A 14,300-nucleotide genomic window follows, 5' to 3' on the forward strand; every position below is an offset into this window, starting at 1 on the left:
TGTTTGAGGGCTTTGAAGGCTAAGGTTTCCATTTTGGGTTATCTTCTCTTCCTTTAGTGCATCATAGCCAACTTCGACACTAATCCCTCTCAATTTCTGATCATCAGGGTTTTAGGTGTGAGCCTCATTGCATTTTTCCTACTTTTCTTAGACTTCCATGGTTCCTAGAAGAGAGTTAGCTATAGCTATGGCATAAGGCAAGGGCCAAGCTAATCCGTCTCAGCCTGAGACATGCCGGGATGAATGGTTTGACACCACTTTGTTCAGTACCATGGAGGGATACCAACGGTACAAGTAACATTTTGCTTAGAGACGAGTAGTTACCAGGAGAAACATCAATTTTCCCCAGCTTTAACACTTTGGATTTGAGGGATTGTTCATGAAGATGGGCTGGTTATCAGCTGTTACCAAGGATGAAAATATCGGTAATCACAAATATATCGGTACTTCGATTTTACGGATATATCGGATATACCAGAGATATATCGGCGGATATTCTGGAAAAAATATCGGTAGGCTTAAAATTGTTAAAAACTCATGGAAATGCAAGGAAAACCTTATAATAATATAATTAGAAGTATAATAGACATTTTAAAGTTGTTTTATTGAAAAATTTGATATACATATGATATAATTTGCGATATTAGATGTAATTATATCATGTTGATCTATAAGAAATGTTAATTTCGTAATTTTTCTCATTATAAAGTCACAAAATACTTCATTTCATTAAATATCAATAATTTGTACACATTACATTACAATGTCCCTTTAGTACCAAAATGAGGATTGATGTGGTTCAATGGGATTGATAGATGAAGGAACCCCCGCTTGCTGTTGGAGACAATATTGGTACCAACTCAATGAGCCTCGATAATATTGGTTATAAATTCTAACATGCCATGCATGTATCTCTTGAGTCCTGTCTACTGCCTCTACATGGATAGGATACTCAAAGTTCACCCATGTGTTAATGCCAAATCCTTCTTCCATATGATATGGAACTTGGTATGGCATTTGTCTGGAAGGGGAATAACGCGACATACCATACTCTTCATCTGTTGAACTTGAAGGTTGACCATAACTCATCACATGAGGAGGGTAGACGTTAGCCTCATTCAAGGAGTCACTAAATTGAGTTCCTATACTCATAGATTCAAAACTCCCTGAAAGTACTCCTTGTTATATGGTTCCATCATTCGTTCTCTTCCTTTATAAGGCTTCCCAATAGCTCCTATGCTTGGACCAGCTCTTCTAGAGCCATGGTCTTCATCTTGTGTGCAGTGTGTGAAATCATTTTCACAAGTAAATTGGCTGATTGGATATTGACTATGTCGACGTTCATCAATATCTCTTCCCCCATTATCACCTCCATCATCAGTTCCACCTCTTGAACCATCATAACCAGAAGCAGAAGTACCTGCAGCACTAGGTCTACTACTATGACCAACACTTGTGGAGTCAATCTCTTGGTGGGAATTCAATGCCGCCTGAAGTTAATCATCAGTATCTTTGCTAAAACTTTTAGAGTGAACTTCTTCGGATAACACATGTTCAACATTAACTCCAAATTCTTGAGCATGAGCGGCAATTCGTGGATCAGGATTTCCAACTTCGTCATCCAAGTGTATAGGCCTAATCCACTGGAAGAACTGATTATCTTCTTCTTCACCCACCTAGGCTGAAATGTCAAGAAGATCAAGGTAATCTTTTTCAGCAACTCGATCATTTTTTGCCCCCATATTGCGTAACTTTAGCCTTATATTATAGTAACAAAAAACTAATTGCTCCAATCGAGGGTAAGCTAAACGATTTCGTTGCTTTGTGTGGATGAGAGCAAACATGCTCCAATTTCTCTCACATGCAGAAGATGACGTGGTTTGTGAGAGAACTTTGATGGCTAACTTTCTCAATGTAGGTATTTGATTCCCATACATAAACCACCATTCAGCTACAACGAATTTGATAATCATATAAATACTTATGTGGTGAATTTACAATAATGATAATCAATTTTTTCCTATAAAGACTCACCGGGCACCATGGTTGACCTTGCTGCAATTGCCGCTCGATCACCGAATCCTCTTTTTGCATCTCGAAAAAGTACAAGCTATGTATTCAACATTTAATTTGTTAGTAAATGTTCAAATAAATTGATGAATGAAATTATTGTTTTATTGACAAAAATAACAATTTTTTATTCACCTCATTTCCAAATTGACAAAGCGATTCAGTAGTTGGATCTAATTTTGCAAAAACATCATGGACAGCTTGAAGTAGTTCCGGATCACTACCAACTCCACGCCTATATTGAAATCTTGGATTCAAGAAGTATGCTACAATAAAATTTAGTAGAGTTAGTATTTTTTTTTAAAGAAACTTAAATACAAAGTAAAAACTTATAAAGATATATAGTACTTAAGTACCTGCTGCATGAAGTGGATGTTTTAGTGTTTTCTCCCAACGATCTTGTATTATTTTGAACATCCAATCTCCAGCTCCTTGACGAATAAGGTTCTCTTTCATCATGTGCATAAGCTCGTACACAAATGGCATTGTGGGAACAACTTCAGAATCTACAAGTTGAAGCACCACGTATAATGGCTCATATAATAAAACTATATTTGTCAATCTGTCCCAATACGTATGGTCAAACAATAATTGCTCCAATTCTCGTCCAAGTTTTGTTCGACTGAGTTTGTGTTGTGCCCATTCATTACTTATAAACAATTTTTTCAAATCAACCCTTTTTTTGAGAAGACTGTCAATAGCAATATAATTGGTAGCAAACCTTGTAGCTCCTGGTCGAACAATGTCTCCACCACAATACTTTCTCATTTGTTCTAGTAACCAACCATGATTGTAAATGAAGTTAGTTATCTTGCGAGCATTGATTACTACTCAAAAAGTGCTATTTGATAGCTTGTAATTAACTCTTTTAAACACTTTTGAGTAGTAGTTATCACTTTTTAACCCAATTAACATATTAAGGACCCTTGCAATCAATTCTAATCAAATTGTGTTAAGTTTTGGTGTTTTGATAGCTTTTTGATCACCAAAGCAATCCGAGATTGAGGAGAGTTCTTTGGAATCTATGGCAAAGATGTCCGGACAGGGTGTCCGGACACACCATCGGAGAGCGGCGGAACGTGGGCTGTGGCAGGTTGTCGGAATGACGTAGCAAGGCTTGCTCACTTTAGTCAATGATCCGGACAAACATATCCGGATAGGATATGCTATTGTCCGGGGTGTGATGATCGCGAGTGCCGTGTGCTTCTCCATGAGGGAGTCCGGATAAGGGAGCGCGCCGCGTGTCCTCTTGGGGAATCCGGATGGAGTTGCTCCGGATAGCAATGCACGCTCCATGTCATCAAGGGGAGGGGTCCCTACACCTTGTACACGCAGACGGTCCCCCTTGCGACGCGCGGATATCTCACTCCCAGAATTTTGTCCGGTCAGACAGGTCCGGATCCTTTGATCGGATATTTCACATCCGGCGCCTGACGCCGGATGGGAGAGGAGGGCGTTTCAACTTCCCCGGTCAGACATGTCCGGATCCTCTGATAGCGCTCACCCGGAGAGTTTTGCAACCATTTTGCACAGTGCCGCGGTGTTCTCCTGAAGCTTCCCGATATGTGCGATCGACATTTTGAGATATTTTGCTTTAGATATTTGATGTCTAAATCCCCAAACTCTCCTTGTAATCCACCTATCATAGGATTCCTTAGTCTTTAAGTAATAACAAAGGGTGAATAACCTCTTATATATAGTTTGTAATTTCCTTTACACGAGATATCATGTAAGAAGGGGGGAACTTGTTACCAGACGCATCTTTTGTACAATTTTGCAAGAAATATATTTTATAGAGCACTTGCTCTGTTTTTCATATATATTTTTGTTTTCTCATTCTTTTTCTTACTAGCCAAACAATCTCTGAGGAAGTTTCCTCAAAGAATGAGTGGTTAGACTTTTAGTTCCTTGGAGCTAAGGTTGCCGGGAAAGGTTCCAAGTGCAAGAATTAGTAGCTTTGTGGTTTCAGCCATTAATGAAGATAAAATGTGATCCTTTAATGATTTCTATGTTTTTAGTTAACTTAAAACACCTTCAATTCACTTGAGTGAACACTTGGTAAGGTAAGTGATCTCCGTCCATGGAGATGCACTAGTTTACCTCTTGCGAGCTTTTGGGAAGTGACTTGAAGGTAGGATTTTCTAGAATTGCCAACACTTGGTAAGCTTTTGGACTCCAAGGAGACATCCATTAGTTATCTCTTGCGAGCTTGAGAAGGGAAGTCCAAAGTTAAAGATCACCTTGAATGGCAAATGCTAGGTGAGAGGCATGAGCCATTGCAAGTTGCATCAGTGAGAGGGAATTAGAGCTGAAATCCATTTAAAGGATACATCTGTACAAGCACCGGTTAGAGAATTGACTATATGTTAATTCTCTAATGCGAGGAAATGAACCAAATGACCGGAGCTCTGTTTTTGCATAAGGAAACTCCCTTGTGAACCCAAACCTCCAAGGAATGTTTTTCTTCATAAGTAATTTCCATTACTTTCTTTTTAGTTAGCTTGAAACAAAACCTCGTTTAACCAAAGTTTGTGTTTTATTTCTTAAGCTAACCTTGAAATGAAAAAGCACCAATTTAACTTGGAATTGGTATTAGTTGTGAGTTGAAAACCCTTCCCAGAGAACGATCCTAGAGCCACTATTCTATATTAGCTAAAGCTATCCTAATACATGGTGATATAGGTTATAAATTTTGTTGATTACTCTCTCAATCAAAGAGCACCAGCTGGACGTGAATCAGCTGAGACACCAATTGGGAACGAATCAAGCATTGTTTATCACCTCGATAACATTGGGTCTTTTACCGATGTCTTCAAAGATTAAGTCGATACAGTGCGCCACACATGGAGTCCAATATAAGTTATACTTTTTCATCAATTGTTTCCCTACTTTCATGAACGCTGACCCATTATCTGTGACAATTCGGACCACATTTTCCTTACCGACTTCTTTGATAATAGTCTTCAAAAGCTCGTATATATACTTGTGGTCTTTGATATAGTTCGATGCATCGACTGACTTAAGGAATACCATGGTCCCTTTAGAATGAACCATGAAATTAACAATACTTAATTTTTTGGGCCCTGTCCATCCATCCGACATTATTGTGTACCCATATGTCTTCCATTTTTCTCTTTGTTGGTTCACATAAGCTTCCATTTCTTTGTACTCCATTTCCAAGTATTTGTTCTTTATTTCATATGGAGATGGACGTTCGATTCCCATTCCTGCACTTCATATGTAAAACATGTCACAAAATACTATACTTACTAAAAGTATAACACAATATAACATTTGATAAATTAGTAATTACCTGCTTGTTGTGCACCAATAATCATATTCTTGAAGTGATGAGACTTTGCTTTTGCGGGTGTGACACTCTCATAAATGAAGAATTTGCTGATTAAGCGTCCCATCGTTTCTTTACTTGCACCACCCTTGAATATATCTTTGATATTTTTTTATCTTGCTACAGAAGACTTGTAAAGTGAATGGGCAATAGGGGTGAATGATGCGAATGTCGCATACTCTGTGATTTTCGCATCATCGACGGTATACTAGTAGAAGACTCTCTCGGTTTGCGTTTACTTCCTACAATATTCTCATGCTGTTCACGCTCCCAATTAAATGCTTTCGAGGCACGAACTGCAGATCGATATGCATCTCGCTCATCTAGGTGCATATTTGTTGGATATATATACACATCTTCATCCTCAGCATTTTCATCATCATCATCTTCGTTTACCAAATGTGTATGATGAGTCCCCATTGTGCCACATAATTGACTACGAATGTCTTCAATATCATCATTTTTCTTTGCTTTTGCTTTTTGTTTGTCATGCACCAGTAATCGTATCTCTTCTTTCACTTCGGGCGGCACTCTTGGACACTTTTTGGTTTTGTTATGCGTGTCCTTATGCGTTAAATGAGACTTGAATCGCGTGATGCCTCCACTTTTCATTACCAACCCACAGAAATTACAAATTGTTCCATTTCGGTTACCCTCAATCGGTGAACAATACTTCCAAGCCGGATTTCACCCTGGCATGGCAGAACCGCCTTCACTAGCCATGCTAAATCTATTGCAAGAAAAATATACTTAAATTTAAATCTATGTTAATTAAACTAATTAAATAATTTAGCTAAGTTAATTTTTTTATTCTCTATGATAAATTTACTAAATATAGAAATTAATCATAATTGAATATGAAAATAAATCACAATAATAAAAAAAATTGAGCATATTTAATGTTCCATATATAGTAGTTCATGTTAATTAAACTAATTAAATAATTTAGCTAAGTTAATTTTTTAAATGTAAATGTAATTCTATAATAAAATAAATTTACTAAATATAGAAATTAATCATAATTGAATATAAAAATAAATCGCAATAATAAAAAAAATTGAGCATATTTAATATTCCATATATAGTAGTTCATGTTAATTAAACTAATTAAATAATTTAGCTAAGTTAATGTTTTAAATGTAAATGTAATTCTATTCAATGATAAATTTACTAAATATAGAAATTAATCATAATTGAATATAAAAATAAATCGCAATAATAAAAAAAATTGAGCATATTTAATATTCCATATATAGTAGTTCATGTTAATTAAACTAATTAAATAATTTAGCTAAATTAATTTTTAAAATCTAAATGTAATTCTATGATAAATTTACTAAATATAGAAATTAATAATAATTGAATATGAAAATAAATCGTGATAATATAAAAAAATTGAACATATTTAATATTCCATAAATAGTAGTTCATGTTAATTAAACTAATTAAATAATTTAACTAAGTTAATTTTTTGAATCTAAATGTAATTTTATGATAAATTTACTAAATATAAAAATTAATCATAATTGAATATGAAAATAAATCCCAATAATCATAAAAATGAACATATTTCACATTCAAAATATATTAGTTCATGTTAATTAAATTAATTACATAATTTACCATGTTAATTTAATTAATTAAATAATTTAGCTAAGTTAACTAGTTTAATGTAATTCTAAATGTGAATCTAAATCACAAATAATCATCTAAAATAAATATATCAATTTATAATTAAATAATCAAATAATCAAATTAACCTGAATTAATTCAATAAAAATATACAAATTAATTACAATTGAACGTAAAAATAACATTAAATCATCCTTGCAAACATACTAATTAATTAAAAATACATAAATTAATTACTATTACAAACAAAATTAATTATAATTTAAAACAAACATACCTTAAAATGATTGAATAATTGAGCAACATTAGAAAAGATTGGAGTAATAAGAGAGCAAATGAAGAATCAAAGCAAAAATGGATGAAATTGATGCAAAATGGGCTATTTATAGACGAAATTTGGGCCAAAATAGCTGTTGGAACCTTAAGTTACCGTTGAAATTTAATTTTGGACGTTGGATATCTTTCTAACCGTTGATATTCAAATTTGGCCATCGGATCAACACGGGCATGATTTGGGCCATCAAATCACGTTGGAGAGAGGGGCGATTTTTCGCAAAAAATCGCCAAAAAATCTGCGATTTATTCGCTTCCCAGGCGATTTTTTTGCGAAAATCGCCGATTTATCGCTAATCGCCGATATATCATCGACTTTTTGGCTATTTTTTTGCGAAAAATCGCCCCTCCGACATATCTCCTCGGAATATCATGTCGCTTGCCTTCGATACGCGATATATCAACAATATATTACTGATATTTCGCGACATTTTCCTCCTTTCATATGATATATATGATGATTATTCCATGGGGATGATGAAATTTGAGAAGGCCCTAGATGGTTCTTGGGTGAGAAAAGTAGAGAGAACGCTAACATAGGCCCGAGGATAGGGACATTCACATCTTGGAGTTGAGGAAGAGGCATAGATTCGAGATATGGAGGGTGGAGTAGATCCTCAGAGTGGCCATCAGTAGAGAGGGCTTGAGCTTGACATTTCCCCATTCGAGACAGAGACTCCCTCACAGACGGGGGGTGTTCAGTTTGAGAAAACCTTCTTTGAGTCGTCATACATTGAGCCTTCCTTCTTTGGACCTGCAATCATCGAGCCTACCCATATTGAGATGCCACCTCCTAAGACACCTCTCGCTCCTGACCATACTCCATGGATGGACTTATCCGCTCAGATCAGCTCTCTTGGCACTCGCATGGAGGAGCTTGCTGTGGTTAGTGATACACATTTTTACTCTATGGAGGATCGTATGGATCAATATCAAGTGGCTTCACTTCATAGTTTGAGTATCTCCAGTAGAGGATTGATCATATTGAGGATCGATTAGAGCGCCAGCATGAGGAGATGATGGCCTATCTGCGTTCTATGTTTCCACCTCCACCTCTTTAGCCTTGATTCGTTGGAGACCCCCCTTATTCCTTTTTGATATTGCCAAAGGGAGAGATATTTTAGGATGTAGGAGACTAGATATAGGAGATTCATACATGCATATCATTTTTTTTGGATCATACATATTGGACATATGATGTATTGATTGATACATTTGACTTATGATATATGATATGCCTATATATTTGATGACTTCACTTCGTAGTTTGAATATCTCCAATAGCGGATTGATCATATTGAGGATTGATTAGAGCGTCAGCATGAGGAGATGATGTCCTATCTGCGCTTTATGTTTCCACCTCTGCCTCTTTAGCCTTGATTCGTTGGAGACCCCCCTTATTCCTTTTTGATATTGCTAAAGGGAGAGATATTTTAGGATCTAGGAGACTAGATATAGGAGATTAATACATGCATATTATTTTTTTTGGATCATACATATTGGACATATGATGTATTGATCGATACATTTGACTTATGATATATGATATGCCTATATATTTGATGACTTACATTGTTTTCTTGTTGCAAATTTTTTCTAATATGTCTTGATCATCTTGATTTTAAATTCTTAAATATTGATTGTTGATCCATGATTGGTTTGAGGGAGAGATTCTTTTTCTCTCAGATAACCAAGGTTAGTCATTATAAAAAAAAGGAGATTGTTAGCCCAAGGATTTTCCTAATCATGTTTTTATGATAACAAACCATGGTTAAGTTACTAATTTGTTTGAATTATAAAAAATTTCAGGTGTTAATTAGGAAATTAATCCAATGACCCAATGGATGTATGATCAAGACAATTGAAAGACCTTTAATCATAGGAAACATATGTAAGATGAATGCATGGGTGCACTTAGGATTTTCTTGCATTTTAAAAACTCGGTTTATGCATTAAAGTAACATTTTCATCTAAATCCAAGATCTATCAAATTTACCGAAGGCAAAATGTTTCAAAATTGGCATATTAATTTACTTAAAGACTTTGCCTAAGTGTTAGAAGCAAAAAGACCAGAAAAGATAGGTTTTCAGGCAAAAAGTGGTGAACCGATTGAGACACTAGGCAACCAACTCAATTGGTTAGGGTACCGATCGACTAGTTACTCCTTCCTGGTCGAGGTCAGATCGAGACATGCAAAAAACCTTTTCTCTCTTCTAGTAGCTTTTCATTCCCGGTTGAGGGATATGCCTTCCCAATTGAGGGTTATGGTCACCTGCTAAGCATTAAATGCTCCAACGGCTAGTGAACCGGTCGAGGTTGCTTTTTAGCCTTTTGGTTCCCAAGGTTAGAAACCTATAAATTGAGAGCTCCACTTCATTTATGAAGGAGAAAACACATGCATTTATTTTTTTGCCTACTTGTTCTTGCCTTAAAAGTTCTCATTCTTTTCTTGGGGCATTAAATATCTATTTACATATTCTTTAGTGCACCTTTGTGATTCATCCTAGCCTTGACTTGTATTTGAGCCATTGTTGAGCTAGGTTGAGAGATTCAAACTTATTATTTGAGTGTTAAAACCTTTAAGTAAGTAGAGACTTGAAGAGATTGTGTAAGAGCCTATTGAAGCCAAAATCCAAGGGTAAAAATGATTAGAAGCTTGGTTGAAGCTTCAAGTATAGTGGAACCCTCACTTGGTTAAGAGCTTAAGGAGAGTGGATGTAGGCAAGAAAGTGTCAAACCACTATAAAATCTGAGTTTGCTTTCTCTAACCTTATTTCTTTATATTTATGCTTTTTGTGTTTGAAAAAGAATTTTTTAAACTCCAATTCACTCACTCCCTCCCTCCTCTTGGGTGTTTTTTCTATTAAGATTGGCCTTTATTCTCTCAATGAGAATGATAAAAACCTTCTTTGCATGTTTCATTCTTTGCTTCTTTGGAAAGTGTCATTTAAGACACCTAGAAGCCTACTAAAATTGGAACCCCAGATTAAAGCAAAACCCCTCATACGTGGACTCAAATAGATTTTCCTCGAAATTGCCAAGAACAATAAGCCGGACTATGAAGCAAGCTCATGGGGTAAGGAGGGTCATGAATCTGGGCCTCTGTATATCCAACAGTTGTGGGCTTTGAAAATGGCACACCTAAAGCTAGTCATGCACTCCCATGCATAAATGGGAAATAGGGTGGAAAAAAGCTCAGGCATCCCAAGGAGTAGAGAGTAGTGGATTAGCATATTTCTTCATTGAAGGTGGTTTATTATACATGGGAATTGATTCGTTCCCAATTGGTGTACCTTGATTTTGGTCCTCAGACGGGAGTAATCAACAAAATTTATAACCTATTACACCATGTACTAGGATAGCCTCAACTAGCATAGCATAGTGGCTCTAGGATCGTTCATTGGGATGAGTTTTCACTTGACAATTGATATTAATTCAAAGATGAATTGGTGCTTTTTCATTTCAAGGTTAGTTTTAAAAGAAAACATAAAGATGTTTGAAAAGGTTGGTTTTAAGCTAACAAAAAATAGTAACTAATTTTAATTACAAAGAAAAGTGTTTCTTGGAGTTTCAGATCACTAGGCTCAGGTTCCTAATACAAAAAGGGAGTTCCGGTCACTTGAATCTTTTCCTCGCATTGGGGATTGAACATATAGTTATTTCCCAAACCGGTGTGGTACAGATGCTTCCCCTTAATGGGTTCAAACACTAATTCTCTCTCACTGATGCATCTTGCAATGACTCATGCCTCTCACCTAGCATTTGCCATTCAAGGTGATCCTTAACCTTGGATTACCCTTCAAAAGCTTGCAAGAGATAACTAATGGATGTCTCCTTAGAGTCCAAAAGCTTACCAAGTGTTGGCTATTCTAGAAAATCCTACCTTTAAACCACCTTCCAAAGGCTCGCAAGAGATAAACTAGTGTATCTCAATGGATAGAGACCACTTGCCTTACCAAGTGTTGGCCCAGGTGATTTCAAGGCGTTTTAAGTTAACTAAAAAGATAAAAACCATTAACGGGTCACACTTTCTCTTCATTAAAAGCTGAAACAGCAAAACTTCCAATTTTTGCATGTGGAAACTTACCCGGCTTTCTTCACTCCAAGAGACAAAGAGCCTAGCCACTCATTCTCTGAGGAAACATCCTCAGAGTTTGATTTGCTAGAAATAAAGATAACGAGAAAACAAAAATATGAAGGAAAAACAGAGCAAGTGCTCTGTAAAATATATTTCTTACTATGATCCTCCTCTCGTCGGATTACATATCTGATATATATGATATATTACATTGGTTTAAAGATATATATAGAGAAGATATTTTCTAAGAAATATCCCAATAATATCTTTGATTGATTACAAGGAGAAAATAGAAATTTACACAAAATATCTCGAGAAAAAATCTAACTTAGTCGGTTGCAAATATCTGAGATTGCACAAGTGGATTTCGCAAGGTGATTCACACATTGAATTATCCACTTTGCAAGTTTTAACTTTGGTTTTGCAACTTGGAGGTGATTTCACAACTTGGAGATGATTCTGCAACTTGGAGATGATTTTCAACTTCATTCGCAGCTTGGAGGTGATTTCGCAACATGGTTCACAGCTGCGAAGATGGAGGCATGGGCTGCGAAATGGCACTCGTGTGCCAAAGGTGGGTTTCGCAGCTCATTTCGCACAACTTGATGCAGTTGTATTCAAACAGCCATAACTTCTTCGTTTCAACTCCAATTTGCATACCGTTTGAAGCGTTAGACTCCTGACTTCCCAAGCTTCGAAACAACATATATTTTGCATGAAATGGACTCCAGAAAGTACTCAAAATATTTCCAACAGTTTCTGTCCTCTTGAATTTCTTCATGTTAGATTTCTCTCTTTTTCCTCCTTGCATTCTTGATTGGCTTTGGCAAAGAACTACAAAGCTCCAAAGCTTGGATTCTTCTTGTAAATGAGCTTCCATTTGCTTTTCCATGGATTATATATGGCTCTCCCTAATCTTAGATTGCTTTGGTGATAAAAAAGATATAAAAAACACCAAAACTTAACACAATTTGATTAGAACTGATTGCAAGGGTCCTTAACATGCCAATTGAGTTAAAAGGTAATAACTACTACTCAAAAGTGTTTAAAAGAGTTAATTACAAGCTATAAAATAGCACTTTTTGAGTAGTAATCAGGAATTGAAGTGTAGGGAACATAGGTGATGCGATAGCATTAATGAAATGAGGGTGGTAATGTCGGCGTTCATGGGTAGATGGAGTTCATATTGTTGGAATATAATGGGATAACATGGGGCATGGCTTCTAATATTTTCATGCGCATGGGTTGATGCCAATGGTAGTTCTATAAGCAAATATGCCCGAGAGGGTCGTCGAGGTGCTGAAAATTATAATAGTGTGGTGAGGTTGAGCCATTGACCATCCCATAGTCTCTACACATCTACTTGCTTCCCTGTTAGAAACTATTTATTGTTCTCCTCATCTTTAGCAACTTTTCTTCACCACTATATTGCTCATCCGAAACCCTCTTTGTGTTTTATTTTGAGTTTGGGAACATAAACCCACCCATCAACTATATTAAAAGATGTCTTGTTTAATTTCCAATCCATAATCCATTCCCAACTTGATAGTAACTCAACTCCAAAAACTACTTAATGAGATTTTTCAACAATTAACCACATTCTTATCATCAACTTGATGCTTGTGTACAATACAACCCCAAGCTGCAATAAAAAGAAGAGTATTAGGAAGACTCTTTTTATTGCACAACAACTCATTTCATAAAGATTCAATCCTAGTGGCTCCATTCAACCAGTCCATCCAAACTTGTTGGAAACCTCAACAAGAACCCAAAGTTGGATAAACCCAAACCATTTATTCATCATTCTATGCTAACTCACCCATTTATTTGATGCAGAATCATAGATTTCACCAGAACCTAGAAGTTCATCACAAAAGCCATGCAGTAAGATAGGAAAAATCCACCAGAACCATTGAACCGAGGAGAGTATTGAATAATCTCCTTATTTCAGAGAGTGCAGTCCTAGATATATAGACCAAAACCCCAAATCCATCTAGAAGTCACCCCCAACATCATCAATTGATGTTGTACATACTTATGCACACCAAAAAAATATACCAAGAATAGAGGAAAACAGAAAAAAAAAAAAAAAACAAAAAACAAAAACTAGAAGGCCACTATGAAAACAAAATAATAACAAAACAAATAAAAAGATAATCAAATGAGGCTCTGTTTCATGGGTCATCAATAAGCCTGCTGACTGTGTGGGAAATACCACGTCAAACATAGATATTGACATGATTCTCTAATATTTCACATTAGAGGCAAAAAGATTAATAATGACAAATAAGGATTCAAGATTAGATTTCAACAAACAATGAGTGGTCTTTACTATCCACTCCCAAGCAAGCCAATAATATTCATATATCAAGAAGAAATGTAATATAGAGAAGCAATAAGAACCCAAATGAACAAATAAATCCTTTACATTCATACTTGGGAAAGCTTCTCTTCAGCAAAGTTTTACTCGGCTTTAAGTGTCTTTTGTCCTTTTCCAAAAACCAAGAAAACCAATGAGCTAGCTAAACCATCCTCTTCTGCTATCTAAAACCAATAATATACCTTCGTATCTCCATTTCTAGCTATCTCTCTAAGTTTCCTTTTCTCAAACTTTTCTCCTCATCTTTCTCACTCTCGTTCATCATACTTAACCCAAAATCCTCATTTTCTTTCCTAGAAAAATCTCCTTCTGAATACTCACTAATGCCTTTCCCCCCTATTTCTTTGCACCTCACTCATTCTCTCTAAATAAATGGCCCGCCAAAAACCTTTCCACGTGTCCTTCTCTCCATGGCCTATATTATCTTCCCCTAACGGATTCTTTGTAGAATATTCCCT

This window comes from Vitis riparia, chromosome 10 (assembly GCF_004353265.1).
Source record: "Vitis riparia cultivar Riparia Gloire de Montpellier isolate 1030 chromosome 10, EGFV_Vit.rip_1.0, whole genome shotgun sequence".
Classification (NCBI taxonomy): Eukaryota; Viridiplantae; Streptophyta; class Magnoliopsida; order Vitales; family Vitaceae; genus Vitis; species Vitis riparia.